At 40.6% G+C, this 19,371-nt stretch overlaps 1 protein-coding gene across 1 annotated transcript in view; it reads right to left on the bottom strand.

The window, feature by feature from the left end:
* Positions 1-295: 295 nt before the first annotated feature.
* Positions 296-19,371, bottom strand: part of mgarpa (mitochondria localized glutamic acid rich protein a) — a 455,365-nt gene continuing 436,289 nt past the window's right edge. The window contains exon 6 of the transcript XR_013507237.1: positions 296-315. The gene's annotated coding sequence lies outside the window, so the exon portion shown is untranslated. The remainder of the gene's footprint in view (positions 316-19,371) is intronic.

Consider the following 19,371-nt stretch of genomic DNA (forward strand, 5'->3'; position numbering starts at 1 on the left):
ATGTTGAGTGATAGCAGGCTCCATGCTAACACTTTAGCATACACTATGTTGAGTGATAGTAGGCTTCATGCTAACACTTTAGCAGCAGGACACTAGCATTATCTTAAAAGTGAGAAAATGAGAATGTGTAAAAGCTTTAAAGCTAAGTGTTAAGTAATTCTAAAGAGTCAAGCAGTGCTGTGTAGAAAATTGGTAAAATTTACATGAAATATCATTTAAAAACTACTGTACTGTATTGTTTCCATGAAGTGAAGGTGTACAGCTCAAAAAGTGAATATGTGATTGTTCACCTGAAATAGTTCCAAAAATAAACCTCTTATTGATATTTCAATTTCAATTTCGGGGTCAATTATCTTCAAGGGAATCATGGATGATTTTGTGTTTATGTTCTCATCGCTTAACAGGTAAGTTGACCAATGGGACGATCTCCAAAAAACCTGTACTCCTTTATTTCTCACCTCCTGTATGCATAGACGATTTCCTGCCAGTAACCATACCCAACACCAGAATAACAACAATAATAATTTGGGCAAATGGGCTGAATCAACAGTGGGGGATGGGACATTCTTCTCTGTTGCAGCCCCACTTTGTGATTTAGGCTGATAAGACAGTGAATTACAGGGTTCCAATTTGTTTTGAATACAACCAATACGCTAACCTATGAACCTTTGAAGAACCCTCCTTTTCCTGGGTGTAAGTGCCCTTTCCTCCGCATGAATAATAGTCTCGACGGGCAGACAGCTTTAGTAATGGAAAATGGCCGCGGGAGTCGCGCTCGCCGTCCCATGCCAAAACCCCCACTCATGCCTGGTATATAATGGGATGCCTCCAACTGTATTCCACCCATAATACGTTAACCCGTGATGAGTTAACACAATTTGCACCACTATATCGATTTATCCAATATTGTTGGGTCGGTGAAGAACGAGGCGAACAGTAATGGATTTTATACGAGTGTAACTGTGCTCTCTTTGATATTAGACCCTGCTTTGGAGCATTACACTATTAGTCTATGGTGATGAGATCACTGCTGTGGCAGGGAGTTTAATAGCAAAGGGGGAGAGGTTAGAGAGAGAGAGAGTCGAATAAAGGGGCGGGAGGGTGGGGGGGGGGGATTGGTACAGATACTTGTCATTGATTCCCACCAATAAGCGCTGTGCTGCAATAAGCCCATTCTGTTGGAAGCTCTAATGGGGTTGTGTGCATTTGGCCTTGATAAAGTCTGAGCCGTAATGTCTTCCAGCCTGTCAACTGGAGCCGTGATTAGCCGGACCGCAATGAAGTGGCAGGACTGGGGAAATGAACCTCTCCGTACGCCCCAGGAAATTTGATTTCTAACCCTGAGACAGCATATTATTTTTGATTATATCATTATATATTATATATTTCATATTGGATATCATTTGTCTTTATGGGGGGGAAGAGAGGATTTCTGTTGGGGTGTGTGTGTGTGTGTGTGAGGTTCAAATGCCCTCACAAAGAGGGAAAATTTTGGCTAGTCCTCACATCTACAAGGGGTTAATTAAGGATAATTAAGTTTTTGGGAGTGTTACCCATTAGTCACCTTATATGCCAATATGTGACGAGAGTACTGCCACCAAAGTCAACTCTGTGTCTGATAGATAGCTCTGGCGCATGCTAACGCTTTAGCAAACAGTATGCTAAGTAATCGTAGGTGATTAAAAATGAGGGCTGGATGGTTAGTTAATTTTAATGACATTTAATGACATTTTAATGACGTGTCTAAACCTGACAGGCTTAGGGGATTGGTAAAATAAAATTTGACCAAAACAATGAACTTTCAATGGCAGAAGATCTCTGTTCCTGCGAGACTTCACTAGTTTTGTTTACACAAGAAGTCAGCGAAGTTAGCTAGACAGCTAAAGTTTTTTGCGCTGTTGACTTACAATGGACTTCACTATTATAAAGATTGCAATTTCGTTTTCAGAAGTTATGAATCTACAAACCATAGAATAAAAACCAATACCAACTTTGGATTACTAAAAGGTTTATCTTCATACTTTGGAGAAAGCTAATCACCTATGATTAACATAGTGTATGCTAAAGCGTTAGCATGCGCACTGGACAGAGCTATCTACTGGAGACCCAGAGATGATTTTGGTGCCAATCCTCTTGTCAGATATTGGGTTTAGGTTTAAGATTAGAATGAACATTAGGGTAAATGGTAAAGTTAGGGAATGAATGTAGTCAGCGAAGGTCCTCACAAGTATAGTAATACAAGTGTGTGTGTGTAAGTGTGTGCATCCCTGCCTCCCTCAGTGTCTCTTGATCAGGGCTATGTGCGGTTCAGCCCACAGCATGTAAATCCTGCCTTTATCTTTCTTCATTGCTGAAGCTGCTGCGGAGAGAAAGGGCCTTCTAATAATGACACCATCACTCCTCCACTCGCCGGCCCACCGCCCACACACACACACACACACACACACACACACACACACACACACAGGCAACAGCAGAGGAGGCATGAGGAGACCATTTGCAAATGACTGTCTTTTCCCATTGCAGGCTGACTGTCATTTTCTCTCTGAAAGCATCTTCATTTTTTTACGTCTTTGAATGCAGTTTAATGGATGCAGTTATATTTTATGGCATAGAATGATAAACATAACATAATATGTGATGTAAATAAAAGGGAGTGTAGACTATGACCTCCAGTTATTCATCATCATAAGACAAATAACCATCAATATGAACAAAAATCAGTTATTTTTTAAGAAAAAAACTTTGATATCATCTTCTTTTTTTCCTTAAAATACCAAATCTGCATATAACTTACATCAGTTCAATACCACTTATACTGCTCCAATGTCATCCTGTGAGTGTGTGTGTGTGTGTGTGTGTATGTGTGTGTGTGTGTGTGCATGGAGAAGCATCTGACTGATCACATGGAGGTTTAAAAGTCTATTGTCTCTCCACACACTGCTCCAATGTCATCCTGTGAGTTTGTGTGTGTGTGTGTGTGTGTGTGTGTGTGTGTGTGTATGTGTGTGCGAGCCGGAGGTTTCTGTCAAGACTCCACATAATAAAGATACAAACCCCGCCGCTGCCTCAATCAGAGAGACAGAGTGAAGCAGACTGAGGAGGCGAGAGCGAGAGAGGAACTGAATGAATAACAGAGAGAGAGAGAGAGAGGGAGAGAGAGAGAGAGTGAGTGACGGCTGGATGGGTTTTCTCATTGACAGTGTGTTTAGTGGTTATTGCCTGTGGCTTCATTAAGAGAGACCGAGAGAGGCAGCGAGGCCAGAGAGCGAGCCACGGTGAAATTAAACTGCAGTTAACCCTTCACTGGTGTCTGGCTGTTGGACAGCCTTCCACCCTCCACCCCTCCTACACCCCCCCAGCCCCCAACTACATTTTACTCAGGTTAGACTGACATAGGGGGCAGATATTGCCCCTTTATTAAAAATGGGTTCTGGTTCAGTCAGTGTCATCCACCCTCTGATATGATGCAGTTTGATTGATTACATATTTATTGTAGAATTGATCACTATTACACAACCTGAACTGATTCTAATGAGACATTTTGATCAGATTCCACACAAGTATGCAGGACTATGTTTATGTATATTATCCTGGGTCTCAGTGGAGAGTTTTAGTGTCCCATGATGGTCTAAATGCTGTTTCAGAGGCTTTTCCACCCTGACTAGAATACAATTGAATTGAAATTGAAACACTGAATACTTACTCTTACTACTGAATTGATGGTCAAATTTCAAGATACATGAATATCGGCACAAAATATCAGCCATCAGCAGCTTCAATGTCGGTATCAGACTTCAAAAACCCCTAACACACACTCTTGGAGACACATGCAAAACAACCTGTCAAATACAATTTGGACACACACAAACACACTTCAACTCCTGACAGGTGAAATTTAGAGATGTTGAATATTGGCACAAAATGTTGGCTATCAGCAGCAAACAATGTAGTATTGATCAATTCTACAATACATATGTAATCAATCAATCGCATCATATCCATCATATCAGAGGTTGGACCACACTGACTGGACCAGATCTGATTTTTAATAAAAGGACAATATCGGCCCCATATATCAGTATAACCCTAATGTATGTGTTTCTGCATTAATACGGCCTCATATCCATTCCAACCAGCTGCGCTAAGGACAGCGGAGGGAACCATTTGTATTATTATAATAATTAATCGTCGTCACATTTACCCAGTATAGTAAAGTACCTGACTCTCATCATAACAGTTGCTGCGTGATGATGAAAATGCAATGTGTGTGTCCTGAATTCACCTCCACTGCCACTGTCAGCCTAGTGAGGGAGAGAGAGAAAGAGAGAGAGAGAGGGAGAGAGAGAGAGAGAGAGAGAGAGAGAGAGAGAGAGAGACAGAAAGGTGGACTGTGTGCTGAATGTTAAGCAAGTCGGTGCCTCTCTGACCCATCAACATTGTGGCGGCACACTCTTACAGACAGGGAGAAACACACATTCTCTCTCTCTCTCTCTCTTTCTCTCTCTCTCACACACACACACACACATATATATATATACATTGCACAAATGTATATCTATATTTTCATATATATACTGCTACTGCATCTACAGAGCCGTTTTTATCACTATTGTCCAGTTTCTTTGGTTTCTTGGTAGATGTCAATGCGCGCACACACACACACACACTCACACATACAGTAGGCACTCACTTACACACACACTCTATAGAACTAATTATATGCTGCAGCTACAAAATATCCACAGAGGGAAAAAAATATCCAGAAAAATTATCCAGACGCAGAACACCCCGACTCATTTCTTCCAATAAACACGGTCATCTATCTGATTACAGGGTGTATTAATAAGCGTTTCTCAATGAACCCAATGCATGCAGACACATTATTTGCTAAAAGGTCATGGTAATGAATGCAACGACTCCTTAGCCCTTGACAAGTGTCTTAAATTAAACCCAATTAATGCCACCTTCCATACATGGTGGCGCAAGACAAGACTTTTGCTGCTGGTAAACTCATTAATAGTGTTGGCCTTGTTACTCAAAAGTAATAATAATAATATTTGACTTATTACACCCAGAGAGCAGTAATTCGTTATGTTCCTCCTTGCTGTTATACCCTTAAAATTGACAACTGGGCAACACATTGTCATTGCGAGTGTGTTATTATAATCGCAGCATCGTAAAATACGCACCAAAAGAAAAAGAAAAGTGCAGCTCTCTCCCTTTATGGAAGCACAGCCATGAGTTTATGACTTGTATTTATGGCTTTCCTTGGTCATTTGGGTGCAACCTTTTAGTGGTAAACTTAATCAGGCCCTGTTGAACACTTACAGAAGCTACACTGGACGTTCAGTTATTTGCTTAGAGAGGCTGGGCAAGGAGGGATTAGTTCTATCATTGGGCTTGAGTTTGAACATCATCAAACATTGGGCTAACCTCTGCCTTTAAATTCAAACTTTGCCATGCGCTGTCCAGCCAGTCCGCTCATCAGGGGTTAGTGACCTAGTCGATCAATCACTACTTAACAGTACTTTTAAAGTGTGAAAAAGTGGAGTTAGGCTCTGGTTACTTGGTTATGCTGTAACACACACACATGTAAGATCAAGGTGAATATTGCTGTTTCGACTGAGATTGCCTGGGATTGAAATTTGGGTTGAAGAAATCTATTTGTGTCCTGAGAGAGGGGATCTGATAAAAAGGAAACCTGAGTTTTGTGAAATGAATTGTGCACTTTGTATGGACAGTGCTAACCAAATAACAGTTACTAACTAGTGTTTTAGGAGCAGTAAGAAACGCAGAAATGGTGACTAGGCTTGAGCGATAGCACAAAAATAATATTGCGATACTGTCCCGCCCAAATATCGCGATATATGATATTATCGCGGGGGGCGTTTTTTTTGTTTTTTTTGTTTGTTTTTCAGGTTTTTTTTGGGGGGGGGGTATTTTATTTCTTCCAAATTACATGAAATGTCTAGGCTGCTAATATTAAATATAATTATTATTTTTTTTTTATTTTATCTTACTATTCAAGCAGACTATTACTATTGGAGGAAACAATAGCCATTTGGTATAATTTGCTCATTGCTATTTCCACAAAAACATGTTTTTTTGGGGGTGGGGGTGGGGCGATATTCGATATTGCGAGAAATATTGCAATATTCAATAATATCGAATATCGGCCCAAGCCTAATGGTGACCACATATGTTTGTGTGATTTCAACAATGTGGTTGCTGTAACTGATTGGAGATGGGTCTTGCTAGCATGATAATATGCATGCTGGATGAACTGGCAAAACTTTATATGCATGGCATTGGAAAGCAAGACCCCAGCAGAGCTTGGTAATGCCAATCACAATGTTTGGGCCATCAAAACTTTCAATAGAGTGAGGAAACAATGTTGTGGATTATGAACACACATAGGCGGACTGGCCATCTGGAGTTTTCCCAGTGGGCCGCTCGACATTTGGGCCGATGTGAGCCCAGGAGGGTTACATCCGTAGACCGTAAATACATCCTTCAAACTCTACTTTTCTTTGGTTAACTTTGACTAAGCACCAGTATTCATGCCGTGCAGCAGCATTCTAAATGGGTACCAGTTTGTGGTTCTTGCTCCATTTAAAGGCATACTGAGCAGGATTTTCCCCCTTGAAATAGCATAAACTCAAAAATGATCCTACTCAATCATTACTTATGGTCCATTGGTAGTGTGTGACAGTGTGTGTGTCTGCAGAAACTCTGCCTTCTGCCTTGATTTTCTTATTTCTGAATGTTCGGGACGTTTCTGGGCATCAACCTTTTAGCAGCAGGTGTGTCCGCCTGCAACCAAAACCACTGCTGAATCCTTTTATATCTAAAAGCCTCGCTGGCTAGCAGTCCTGAACTCTAATACAGAGCAACTGGTCAGAGCTAGTGTGTATCGTGAGCTGGCAGCTAGCTACTGTTGTTAACGTAGCTTTGTTGTAGTAGAAAAGCTGATAGCTAAGCTAACCGGCACCTACCTGTCCAACAGAAAACAGGCCAACTCCGTGTCGCTCTTCATCCCCATCCTCTCCTTCAATACTCTCCAATGGGTTAAAGCCAAGCCCAAATTTACTCTCGTTTTGAAATGTAACTTGTCTACTTGGTGTTTTGCCTCGCTGTACTTTTTTTTTTTTTTTACTGTTTTTTACCGTTCTGGCAACCGCAGGGAGGAGGGGTCAACTTTGAAAGTTGTGTTTACAAGCCACAAGCAGCAAAACCCTACTCAGTATGCCTCTAAGTCTAAGCAAAAGAAAAAGTATCTATCTATTAAGAAAGAAGTTTGTTTGCAGTTATGTTATGCTGCAAAGTGTTATAAACAGTCCTCTGAAGGAAAGATTCCATAACCTTTGTTTGTTTGGAGATCTTTTTTCTGACCTCTGTGCTGGCTGCTTGACTGTATAAACAGTTGGTTAACATCTAGTGTTGAATCTTGACAAGTTTTTAATTTGTTAGCATAAATTACATTTTTAGGAAAAAAAACAAACAGAAAGTAGTACGTGATCATTAATTTTGATGTTATTTATATAAATATTTTGCATTTTTTAAGTATATTTCTATCATACTTTGGATTCTATGTAGCCTGAAATGATGCTGCTCCTAACCTAGTAGCATTTCTAGTTTACAGCTGAAAATGGTTTCCTTTGCTTAAAGGGTAACTTCGGTATTTTTCAACCTGGACCCTATTTTCCCATCTTTTTCGTGTCTAAGTGACTAAAGGGGACAACAATTTTTGAAATTGGTCCAGTATTGAGCGAGATCGCTTCGCTTAACCAAGTCTCGCGAGAGTTGAGTTGTTGCCGGAAGTTACACACAGACCGGATCAAGCGAAAGGTAAAGAAAAACGTTTAATTTCTCTGTAGGGTCCTTTCTATAATGTTGTCAGACACTTATAATAACAATCTGAGCCTGTCAGTGGCAAAAACAAGCACTTTTAGTGGACGTACATTGATGGTGCGATTTGCCCTGTCAGATTACATTGCAGCTCGTTTCACGGCTGCCGGCTGAAGCGATCTCACTCAATATTGGACCAATTTCAAAAATTATTGTCCCCTTTAGTCACTTAGACACAAAAAGATGGGAAAATAGGGTCCAGGTTGAAAAATACCGAGGTTACCCTTTAAACCATGTTTTTAACTGTTTGTCTATCAGTAATGGGTGAAATCTATCATAACAAAGGGCTGTAGAAAAAAAACGGTGTTGAATGTAATTGCAGTATTTTCACACAGAATTGGCTGTTCCACCCAGACATATAATATATTCAAGCAGAAACTTTTTAGTGAGTGAGTTTTTAGTATTTTATTTTTTAGGAAATTTTGCTCACTCTATCATAGACTTCAATGGAGCAGGAACCACAAACTGGTACCCAATGGAATCTCTTGTATTCAAAGCTTCAAAATGAGGTATGTTGTATAGTTATAATTTATAATGGCTGGTGTTGGAGTCAAACTCTTTTTATTTTGTTATTAAATCCTATGCAATCCCTTACAATACTGTATGGGCTTTTACATTGAGTGTAGAATGGAGTGTATGACTGTTTGAGTTAAAAAAGTCCAGGGCCATTTTTTATTCCCAGTCTGTTCCTGTGTACACATTTGTGCTAAGCATCATATTTGAGATCATTTTTGCTTTTCATCAGCTCCTTCCATCTCCTCGCTCAATATACTCTAAGGCAGGGATAGGCAACCAAAAACTACAGCTGGTGATTTCACTGATTAGCTCTTCCCCTCTGGTTGAAGCTGTGCTAATCAGCGAAATCAGCTGGTGTAGTGATTGGCTGGAATGAAAACCTGCAGAGTCTCGGCCCTCTGTAGGCACATGGTTGCCCATCCCTGCTCTAAGGTAATACTCCTTCCAGTACCTTAGATTACATTGAGGAAAAATGCTTAGAGCTGCTCTAGGCCATATTTTTATATAAAAATACACCAGTCTAATCACCTTAAATCACAAAGTGGGGCTGCAACAGAGTGTTCCAATGAAATCCACATGCTTTTTGTCTCCATCTCCACAGGCAACTGAATGCTAAAATGAAGCACTCTTCCTGTGCCCTTTAGTATTTGAATCAGTTTGTCCTCCTCATCTATAGCTCATTAGTTACAAGTACTGTCCCGGTTTATTTTAAAATGTCTGTTGTCCAAAGATTTCTAAGAAAGCCCTCGTTAGACATGAACTCCCTGTGCAATTATCGACCTATTTCTAAACTTCCTTTTTAGCTAAGGCTTTGGAAAAAAAATAGTATCCATCCAACTGATTGCTTTTATGAATGGAAACCTATTTTTGGAGAAGTTTCAATCTGGTTTTAGACCTCATCACAGCACGGAAATGGCTCTACTTAAAGTGACGCATGATCTGGGTTTAGCTGCTGATGCAGGGAAATCATCAATTTTAGCTCTTTTAGACATGTGCACTGCATTTGATACTATTGATCATTTTGTATGGCTTGATCATCTTTTAGTGCAGGTGTTGGTAGATGCTAGGTGTTCAAAGATGTATTGTGGGGTTCCTCAGGGTTCTGTTTTAGGGACAATTCTTTTCTCCATTGATATGCTGTTATTCGCAGACATAATGCCACTAACATAAAGCAAATTGACATACTCAGTGACTTCCTTCGAACTCGATTCTCAAAACTTAAATCCTGACAAATCAGAAGTTGTATAGGTAGTATAGGTCCTGACAGTAAAAATGACCAAATCGCTAGACATCTTGCTCCATTGTCCACCAATGTCATCACAGATTGTAGAAATCTTGGTATCATTTTTGACAGAAACCTAAGCCTACACAAGCATTTTAAGTCAGTTGTGCTGTCTTCCTCCAACTTTGAAGACTTGTAAAACATTAGATAATATTTCTACTAAAAACCTGGAGACTGTTACGTATTTTCTTGAGAGTTTTTCCTTGTCTTCACTAGTTAGTAGAGATGGGACAATATATCGAAATACAATAAATCGCAATACAAAAATGTGACAATACGTATCCAAATTATATTATTTGCACTTTTTAATGACATTTTTAAATTGCTGTTTACATTCTAGCAAGCCAATGCCATCGCTAGAGGACACTGGCACTGTGGCTCAGAAATAAACAAAATTCTGCAGTCAGACTTTGTTGTCATTGAACTTTTTTTATTACATCGTATGGTGGTTGTATTGAATCGAACCCCATATAGCATATCGAATCGTATCGTGAGAAACATATCGTCCCATCCCTATTAATTAGATTTAGATTTGAAATATAGGTTTGTCCTTTGTAAAGTCCATTGAGACATGCTTGTGATGAAGGGCTATAGAAATAAACATGACTTGACTTGTTTTTATCTCCAATCTATAGAAGAGACGAAGGCAGCTGATCAGCATTCAAATAAACTGTTAATTAGTTCTATATGTCATTGCCCCGAATGCAGCATGGGACTGTACAGACTGACTTGTTTAAGCTTCTTCTGCATGCTCTTGGTAGAGTTTAGCGTGACATTCTGCAAAGTTCTACAAAACTGAAGGACAAAAATGAGAGAGAGAAGCACAAAAAACAAAAGTGCTGCCAAACAGCTGAGGATGGTGTGTTGTTGTTTTTTGTTTTTTTTTGCATGCTTGTGTGAATAGGTGTGTGTGTGGTATGTGTGTATAGCTGCAGGATAGTGTGTGAGAGTGAGTAACCACTGACTGTGTGTGTGTGTGTTTGTGTGTGAATGTCCATAGTCAATTTTGCACTGTTTCTAAAAAGCTGGCTGAAAAAAACCCCAGATCCAGGTAATGAGAGGGAAGAGACAATTTGTGTGTGTGTGTGTGTGTGTGTATGTGTGTGTGTGTGTTTCAGGAGAAAGGACAGACAGGTGCTGGGCTGGCTCTGTTTGATTGGAGCCATACACACACAGATGCAAATGGACATAGGCTACATGGATTTGCACACATTTGTACACACACATAAACACATACACACAACCAACACACACACGCACACACACACACACCACAGCTGTTAAACAACGCAGCACTCATTTTTGCTCTTTTCTCTCTCCCTCCGCCACACACTCATCCTGTCCTTCCTCTCTAATTACAGAATGAACAGCTTGGGCGCCTCGTCCCAATCTATAACTCTCATTGACATTTACCAAGAAATGGGACAGAAGAGAGAGAACAGGCATCTATGTGTGTGTGTGTGTGTGTGTGTGTGTGTGTGGGTATGTGTGTGTGTCCTGTTGGTAGCAACAGGGCCTGACATCCTGACACATCCCTCCATCCAGCCCTCCATGCATTCCTTCATTCATCCATCTACTCATCCCTCTATCCATCCATCTCTCATCCATCGCTTCATCCTCTATGCGTTCCTTCATCCATTCATCAATCCAATCCTCAATCCATCCCTTTATCCATCCATCCATCCATCTCAATCCATCTCTTCATCCTGTGTTCCTTCATTCATCTATCCATCCATCCATCCATCCAACCTTTTATCCATACATTCATTCATCCATCCATCCATCCAACCCTCCATCCATCCCTTTATCTATCCATCTATCCATCCAACCCTCCATCCATCCCTTTATCCATCCATCCATCTATCCATCCCTTCATCAATCTATCCATCCATCGCTTCATCCTCTATGCGTTCCTTCATCCATCCATCCATCCAACCCTCCATCCATCCCTTTATCTAAACATCCATCCAACCCTTTATCAATCTTTCCATCCATCCCTTCATCCACCCCCACCTACCCCTCCATCCATTCATCCTTTCAGCCTCCATCCATCCCTCTATTCATTTATTTACCATCCCTTCATCCAGCCCTTCATCTCTCCATCTATCCCCCATCCAACCATCTATCTATCTATCTATCTATCTATCTATCTATCTATCTATCTATCTATCTATCTATCTATCATCTCTTCATCCATCCTTCCATCCCTCCAGCCACCTAAATATCTACTCATAAATGTGAATCTGGTACCTTGACGACATTATTCAATTTCTTTTGCAGTTTTAAGTTCAAGTTCATGTTCATTTATTTCTATAGGCCTTTATCACAAGCATGCCTCAAAGGACTGTACAGAGAAAGAGCCTAACTAGATCTAACTGATCAACAATCAACCATAGAACAGAATGATAAAGGCCTACCTAATCTACATAGTCTAACCTACCTGACACCACCAGCCTTAGACCCTCCATGCATACAAGGAAAAACTTACAAGAAAAAATAATGGAAGAAACCTGTTCTACATGAAATTGAGTGAAATAGATTAATCAAATCCCACAAAGAGCAGAGCTCTTGTTCGCCGTTTTGGGTGAGCTAAGTCACTCATAAAAACCAACAAGAATTACAAAATGAAGAACCTAAAAGGACAACAATAGTGTTGTGTAGTTAACAATGATGAATTAAAAGGTGAAAGTGAGACAAGGGAATCCAACCACAGGTTTACAGTTTATCCCATTATAGGGGTGCATAAAAACTAAAATCAGTTTTAGGAAACTCATTTTTATCATTGGTAGATGAAGTGCAGGAATGATGAAAGGTATTCTGGAAATATTCATTGTTATCTATGTATTGGTAGAACATGGTAGCAGGTCACATATGCGGTATTCACATCATGGTATCCTATGTAGAGTCCTTTGAATGCCGTCTGATTGAACAGAAATAAGAATAATATATAAATAAATAATCAAATTTACAGCACTTTTTAAAGCACCATTACAAAGCACTTCACACAGGAGTGTAAAAACAAAAACTAAAATACAATTGACAGCAAAAGCAATAAAAGCAAGGAAAGGATTACGGTAATGCAAGAAATATAAAAGTAAAAAGGAGGTCAAAAGCAATGAATAAAAAAGCTCTTCAGGCAGGTCGATCCAAAGTCTATCTCTGATGACGAAGACCCCTTTTAAATCTATCATTTATATATGTATATGTAATGTAGAATTTGGCCAATAAAAAGCTGTCTGAGGACCTTGGACTGCGATGTGGTTAATATGGGGTCAAAAGGTCTGTGATATAACCAGAGCCAGAGCATCCCTTCCCTATAAGTGATCAATAAAGTCTTAAAATCAAATCTGAATGTAGCAGGTTACCAATGTAAAGATAAACATTTCAGAGGGAAATATTGTACTTTGTATTGTACTTTTACATTTATCTGCCGACTGGAGTTACTAGTTACTTTGCAGAATAAGGTTTTACATGCAAAACATACGATAAGCTCATAAAATATGTTGCATTGTTAGAGTTTAAACTCCCCAACAGTATATGGAGCAGTTAGACCGACAACATTAAAATACTTCTTACAGGTTAATGCAGCAATAATTTAACACTCTGAAAGAATGAGGACTTTTACTTTTGATACTTAACCCTCCTGTTGTGTTCGTTTCATGTTAATTAATTCTGTGTTCCCGGTCCAAAATGACCACCCCATTATAGCTGATTATAAATCCATAATAATACATATATTATCACCTAATATTGTGTTAGATCTTTTTTATCAACTTAAGTTCTTGTGAACATTACAAGTTTTGAACTTCTATTTGCTATTTAAGGCATGTAGGCCTCATTGACCTGAGCTCATACAACTCATTTTTGAGTAAAAAAAGCATAATGTATGGATTATTTTGACTATAACAAATACTCAGATTAAACATATTGCGCTATTTATCACAGACTACTTTGTGTCAAAGTTTAACGAGGACATTTGTTTTGAAACCATTGCAAATTTTTAAATAGAGGCACAAAATAACATCTGTTGTGTTACCGGTCAAAACTGACCGGTATGATTTTATTAGTAAAGAAAGGACATAGGCCCAAAACTACACATGAAAACTTTACTGCATCTTCACTGTCAGTTTCCTGGCCTCAAGATCAAGAGCCTCACATACAGTATATTGTTTGGTCATTGTGCTGCCACAGAATGAATTGTGAGCAAGGCCTCAAAAAAGCTTTATATACCAGAGCTGCGAGAAAAGTTCTATATGTTATTGAAACAATGTTGCGATTGTTTGTGAGAATGCCAACAGGTGTGGTTCCCATGGGGGAAAGATTCTATTGGGGAAAGGTTCCCGTGGGGGTTGCCTGGAAGCCAAGAAGGGGAGTGAGGTGTGTGTGTGTGTGTGTGTGTGTGTGTGTGTGTGTGCTCAAACACACATACATGTGGGGGTCTGGGAGAGGAAGTGTGTCCATCTGATGAATGGGCATGTGCCTGAACTCAATTTTATACACTAATTGTAGTCTCACCCATTCATTTCTAATGACCGGTCATTTTTGACCGGGAACACCACAGGTGTACAAAAGTTAAATAAAATACCCAAAATTTTATGAAAATTATCAAAATTTATTTTGTGTGTTCAGATGCCCTGTGTGGACAAAGTCATGGAACCTTATGACAATCAGATTAAATGAACTACATTTTTCAGAGAAAACTTGTAAATCGGTCCAATTCGACCAGAACACGACAGGAGGGTTAAGTACATTTTACTGTTAATACTTCCATACTTTTACTTAAGTAAACGTTTGAATGCAGAACTTTTACTTTTAATGGAGCATTTTTCCATTATGGTATTGCTAGTTTTACTTATGTAAAGGTTATTAACTGGTTATTATAGATATTGATGATTATGCATAACATGTATAGTACATGTATTTTTTTTTTTTTGCTTGTTGGTTGAACATGTGCATTCTATACACTGATAAACAGCCATGCCAATAAAGTTATTGAATTGTACTGAAGTGCAGTAGACAAAGAAGAGAACCATTGTAACAGTGTTATGGTGTGTGTACATGCTTGTGTTTCAGCCTAACTGTACGCGTGTGTGATTTATGAAATGCCGCATGTAGCCCATTTTCATGCGAGTGTGTGTGAATGCACTTTGATAAAAGGTGTGGATGTTTATTTCCCCCCTATTGTCTCGACAGGCGGCCCGACGCTCCCATCAATCCTTGCTTGTGATCAATGCGAGCCTCCCTGCTCTGAATTATCTGTGTGTGACTGGGGAGGCAGGTGCTGCAGATGGAGAAAGCTTCCATTCATTACCGGCGCCTCGATTACTGTTATTACCACCCTGCTACCGTGCGCCGCGAGACAGGGAGGGACCGAGGCCGGGGAAGCCGACACAATCGCACTCATCAACAACGAGGGACATAAAAGCAGTGACCCACTTTCCACCTGCGTTAACGCATGTCCTGGGTGATCAGAATGCATTCGGACAGAGCAGAAACGGAGCATAAAATCCAGGTAAATGGACCCAGGACGCGCTGATCCGATCGCCCTAACCACCTCCGGAGGTAAAGACACATTCGGCCACATTAAAGGCACACTGAGTAAGATTTTGCTGGTTGTGGCTTGTAAACACAACTTTCAAAGTTGACCCCTCCTCCCTGCGGTTGCTAGAACAGTAAAAAACAGTAAAAAAGTACAGAAACGGCTAGCAGAAAAGTTATGTTCCAAAATGAGAGTAAATCTGTTGGCTTTCATCCATTGGCGAGTATTTAAGGAGAGGATGGGGATGAAGAGCGACGGGGAGTTGGCCTGTTTTCTGTTGGACAGGTAGGTGCCGGTTAGCTTAGCTATCAGCTTTTCTACTACAAAGAAGCTACGCTAACGGTAGCTAGCTGCCAGCTCACGACACACACTAGCTCTGACCAGAACTCCAGTTACTCTGTATTAGGCTATGTTCAGACTGCAGGCAGAAGTGGCCCAAATCCGATGTTTTTTGCTGATATGTGACTCAGATCAGTTTTTTTTATAACAGTGTGAACAGCACAAATCACATGGAATCTGATCTTTTCAATTCTGATTTGGGCCACTTTCATATGTGGTCCTAAATCAGATACAGGTCTGATTTTTTGCAATGCGACCTCAGTCTGAACAGTCATATCGGAATTCATGCGACTTTTACGTCACTCTGGATCGACATTCGTCATAATTCTGCGCTTGCGGGAGTCACTCGGTGAATACAAACATGGTAGACAGCTGCGATGGAGGTAGTCAGTGGAGGGACAGTGAGGTGTTAGACCTCATAAGTATTTGGGGTGAAATTTTGGATCAAATCTGTTTCAGTGAAGTAGGGCTGTACCGAATAGTTCGAAGCTTCGAAGCTTTATTCATAACGTTGACATTCGAATTTTAAATCAACATTTGAATGCTGCGCACTGCGCAGCTTTTTTTTTTTTTTGCACGTCTATTCATTCTGTTTAAACCAATGATGTATACCGTATTTCTGCACAGTTGCAGATAAAGATTAGGCTACACTAATATTTTAGTATTGTACTATTATAGTAAATTACTTAAGTCGTTACAAAAAATAAAAAGATTATATGTATCTGCATTCGCTTGGCGCTCAGCGCTCCTACCAGGCCATGTCAACAATCTGATATTCCTGACTCACAACCTGAAAAGAGTTAGCAAGTCCTAGACCACTGGGAACAGTAGCCTCTCTTTTGGTAAGCTAAGCTATGGTAAACTAGGCTACAGTAGTTTTGTTTGTGACATTGTTTATTGTTACCTAGGTTACAGCCCCCGTCCTGTGCACAACAAGTGAGTGTCGGTCACACCGAACTTCTAGTCACCGGACTGTTCAGACTTTAATTTGAAATGTTCTGATTTTGTGTCAAAGTCAAGGATCTTTGGCTATTGCTATATATTAATATCTTCTGGCTGAAATTCCACTTTTCCTGATGTTTCCACATATTCTCTTTGTTTTGTTGGGTGCGTATGCTGTAAATCTACATATGGGTACCTGACTATTAAGACAGACTTGAAAGATTGTGAATATATCTTTCTATATATATATATTCTAATATATCTCAATAGAAGCTTCGAATGTAAAAAAATTACATTCGGTACAGCCCTACAGTGAAGCCATTCACATCACGATCCCACCACTCCTGGCTCCGACCCCGCATCCACACACCTCCATACAGAAGTAGCAGCCATTGCTCCACAAAAAGCCATAATTAAAAATTTGGCTCTCTTTCTCCTCATCCTCATCCTCGTTATCATCTGCTCACGAATTCGCTGGCTTCCACTGCACATCAACTTATAAATGAAACCGTAAACGCTGACTTCAGTGGCCTCCATGTTTACTTCCGTACGACAGCGTGCTGCGTGTCACGTCTTTGTTATTGTTCTTTTGCGCATGCGGGTCAGTTCAGGTGACCAGTTCACACTGGAATCTGATATTGGCCACATTTAAAAAATAATGTGAACAGCCAAACAAAAAAATCGGATCTGAGCAATAAATCCGAATTGAGCACTAAGGCTTGCAGTGTGAACGTAGCCTTAGAGTTTGGGAACTCTACCATAGCAAGCATGGCTTTTAGATATGAAAGGATTCAGCAGTGGTTTTGGTTGCAGCCGGACACGCCTGCTGCCAAAACGTTGATGCCCAGAAACGTCCCGAACATTCAGAAATAAGAAAATCCAGGCAGAAGGCAGGGTCTCAGACACAGACATTGTCACACACTACCAATGGGCCATAAGTAATGATTGAGTAGGATCGTTTTTGGATGGGTTTATGCTATTTCACAAGGGAAAATCGTGCTCAGTATGCCTTTAATGTGAGGCCCATTTACACCTGGCATTAACATGCTTCTCGTCAGGCTGGGAGTCTACTCTTCGATTCCAGGTCATTTGGGAATCGAGAACCGACTCCAAAGCTGTGGAGTTGATTCCACACAATACAGAAAATGTAGATTCCCTCCACACGCATGTACGAGTGAATCCCAGAGCTGAATTCCTCTCTGGCGATTCTGGTAAGTGTACAAGTGGTTCAAGTTTGCCCGGCAACAGAGTGAGAGAGCGGGAGAGAGAGAGGTTAGACCAGGTATTAGACACTGTTGCTGACTGTTGAGAAAATGCCAAATCTACCCCGTACGCATCCGTACTGTGGCGGTATTTTGTCTTGGATTCAACTCTTGGAATCAACTCCATCAATTCCCAAACCTTGGAATTGGAATCAGAGTTGATTCCGAAATTTCTGGAATCAAACAGCCCTAGCATCTCGTATCTGAATTGAATTAAAACTGCCAGTAAACCCCTCTTCTCGCTTTTTCTCCATCCACAAGTATCCTGACAATCCATTTTCAAGAAGTATGTCACTGCCTGAATCCTGTTTGATTCCCGTCCGTTTCCTGCTTGGATCGGCGTGCTAAAGTTAATTTCCATTCATTGGAGATGCATTGTATTCACGCTTTGTTGTTAATGCGGTCAAATGCATCTCTGACCAACTTCAGAGGCGGTTTGGGTGAGCAGATCCTGGATTTTATGTGATTTTTCAACCATAGGCTAATACCAGGTACAAAGGGGGTCAAAGTATAAATCCAGTGGATCTCCAATCCACATATGGCAACAACAGAAATGGAAATAAACCAAATCAAACAGGTGGCAGGCAGCTCTGATCGTAACACAAGTGTCAAAAATGGTTTGTGAGGATACTGGTGGATAGGGAACAAGTGAGACAAGATGTTTACTGTCAATTTTAAAGTACGGAAGCATGAGAGCAAGTGGCGCGCTTTGCAATCTGGCACAGATTGGCGAGGGAAAGTGAAATTCCCCTTCCAATGTGCGTTAAAGAGACGCACTCTAATGACAGGTGTGACTGTAATCCAGCGAAGTGAGATCTAGACACAAACTGGATATGAAGTGCATAATGCCACGTGTAAAGGAGGCCAAGGAGGAATAAAAATTAAGGAGACAGAGGAAGGCTGAAGGCGGTGGAGAAAAGGTCTCGACTCTGTCAGCATCTCAACTTGTCCGTAGTGAATATGGTGAGAGAGAGACATAGAGAAAGTGCGAAAAGAGAGAAACAGAGAGAGATTTTACCTTTTTAGCGCCCGGGACGATTTTTTAAAAAATGTTTTTTTTTTTATCCAGGAAAAGTCGACTCTTTTTCATCAGTGTCCTGCTGTACATTCACAGTTTCACACTTTCTCACCTGGGAGCTGCCCAGTACAAACACAGTCTTCTACTAGCAGCCATGGAGCAGCAGTTGGGGGTTTGATGCCTTGCTCAAAGGCACCACAATGAAGGAAAAGAGGAGGGATGAAAGGAAGAAGCGCTCCTCTCCTCTTTCCTTCCTCCTCCCTCCTTCACTCCTCTCTCCATTTCCACTCCACTCCCACTTCATGTTAAAAGGTGAAAAATGATATACAAAGAACAAGGTTACTGATCCCTCTCTCTCTCTCTCTGTGTGTCTTTTTCCCACTCTCTCATCTCTCTCTCTCCGTCTATATCTCTCTCTTTCTCCCTCCGGCTCCCCGAGGGAATCGATGCAATCTTCTTACCTTTGAACTGCTCTTTTTCTCACATCAAAACACCCATCGCCTGTAGCGCGGCGCTCTTCCAGCTCTAAAAGTGTCGGACAAGTGGGATGATCGATGTTTAC

This window comes from Centroberyx gerrardi, chromosome 16, assembly GCF_048128805.1.
Source record: "Centroberyx gerrardi isolate f3 chromosome 16, fCenGer3.hap1.cur.20231027, whole genome shotgun sequence".
NCBI classification, from domain to species: domain Eukaryota; kingdom Metazoa; phylum Chordata; class Actinopteri; order Beryciformes; family Berycidae; genus Centroberyx; species Centroberyx gerrardi.